Source organism: Balaenoptera acutorostrata, chromosome 2, assembly GCF_949987535.1.
Source record: "Balaenoptera acutorostrata chromosome 2, mBalAcu1.1, whole genome shotgun sequence".
NCBI classification, from domain to species: Eukaryota; Metazoa; Chordata; class Mammalia; order Artiodactyla; family Balaenopteridae; genus Balaenoptera; species Balaenoptera acutorostrata.
In genome coordinates, this window is record NC_080065.1 from 73,961,811 (window position 1) to 73,964,017 (window position 2,207).

Below are 2,207 nucleotides of genomic sequence, written 5' to 3' on the forward strand. Positions count from 1 at the left end.
ACAGGCTCAGTAGTTGTGGCACACGGGCTTAGTTGCTCCGCGGCATGTGGGATCTTCCCAGACCAGGGCTCGAACCTGTGTCCCCTGCATTGGCAGGTGGATTCTTAACCACTGTGCCACCAGGGAAGCCCTGATAATCACATTTTTAAATAGCAAGAACACTAACTTGATCTATAATTTCTTTTTCATAGCATCCTATTCTTTTTTATAGCATCCTGTTCTTATTTTATGGATGCATTATGTTTTCTAATCTTTCCGTGGTATGAATTAGAATTTTTAAGGAGTTTTTTGTGGCTGTTCTTCCTAACTTATCTGTTTCCTTCAGAATGTTGCCATCTCCCTGCCTGTTTCTCTTTTTTTAATGACTGGTTTTCTTGGCCTTTGTCACTTATATTGCTGGCTTTTCTCAAATGATTAGAGATACTTGTTTCTGTTTATTACTAGGAAATAGTAAAGTGGCTCACTGGTAGCTCTCTGAACACTGGTAGAATCCTTTTTACTAGCAGTTCAATAAATGAAATGTGATTGGGCAGCTGGCCATTTTATTGAAGAACACACTCTTGCCATAATTCAAAGGCCTTGTTCTGGGATGTCACTGCCTGCACTTTGACAATTTCTCTTGTGGAGGCTGTTCATTGTATTTGCCTGAGAAAGGTATAATTTCCTGTACTCTATACCCTGGGGTGGGTGCTTTGATGGTATATATAATCAATTAAATGCCTGTTTTTAGTCACACATCTCACTCCCATCCTCCCTCACACCTGCAATTTCTGAGTTCTGAGCCTTCCAGGGTTCCACAGGGCAGACTGGCCCCATCTTTGCCTGATTCACTTCAGCATATACTCTAGGTAGTGGATGCTTCTTTCCTGGTACATCAGTTGCCACTCCTGCATCTGTTTTTCAGATTCTAGAACATTTCAAAATCTCTCTTTTGCTATTAGACTCTTACGTTCTTTAGTTTATACTTTTAAAGATGGTTTTCTATAATTTATTAATGTTTTAGGAGGGTCAGACTGCCATATTGAGTCAGAAGCTTATGTTTAAAAATTTAAAAGCTTTTTTTATATTGTTTATACTTATTTCATACTACACCTGATTTACTGCTTTTTATTGGCAGTTTCTAATTAATCATGAAACCAAGTTTAATTTACAGTATATATTGGAAAGAAAGTTAGTTCCAAGACACAGTCTTTGATCATTTAAATGACCAAACATAACTCTTTCTTTTTCAAATTTATGCTTCATAATATAAAATGGATATGAAATGTTTATTTCTAGGGGGTCCTATGTTAGTGTTAAGAGCCTAGAAAAGACAATGTTGGATTTATTGAAATTTATTTATACCACACATATTTTCAAAAGCTACTTAAAGAAACTAGAAAATCCTACTTGTAGCAAAAGCATACACACCAACAGTTGGCATTCCATTACTAGACAGATGTAAGTTTGCTTATCAACAAACAGACAATAGTGGATCCTTCCTCAAAAGTATCTTCAGTACCATGACAATGGTCACAGCAGTTTACTTGATACTGCAAATGACACACGTTCTTTGACCCTCATTCACTTATTCACTTTATAGATCAGCTCCACAGGGATTGTGGTCACATCTATTTTTCACTTGTGCATCTCCAGTGCCTAGCATAGCTCTTGCACATTGTGGTCAATTGATAAACATGCATCAAGTAAACGCTGAATGAACTATGTGTCCAGACGAGATTCTAAAACTGACAATCAGGTTTGGGAAATTAGATGTATTAAGATGTATTAGGAATAAGAGCCTGCAGTGTGTGATATATGTTATAGGGGTCACCTGAGCAAGTGCAATAATAGGCATTCAAAGGAGGGAAAGATTGCTTTAAGCCAGGATGATTGCAATATCAAGCAGAAAATGAGGGATAGGATTTTGATAGGTAGAAATAAGGGAAGAGCTTTACATGGAATAAAGGGTTTAAGTCAAAATAATATCTAGCTTATAAAATGTTTGTAGTCATTCAATATATTTAACTTAAAAAACAAAAGCCTGACTTACAGAATTCAAAAGTAATAGTTTCATAAAGAAGCACTGAATGCAGATCAGATTTTCTTTCTTAGATCAAAGTTACTGAATCGACATTTAGACATAATCATCTTGGTATATAAAACCACATTCCTGAGGCAAGGTTAAAGAGCTTCATACCACATCTGCTTGGCTTTGGGGCTGAATT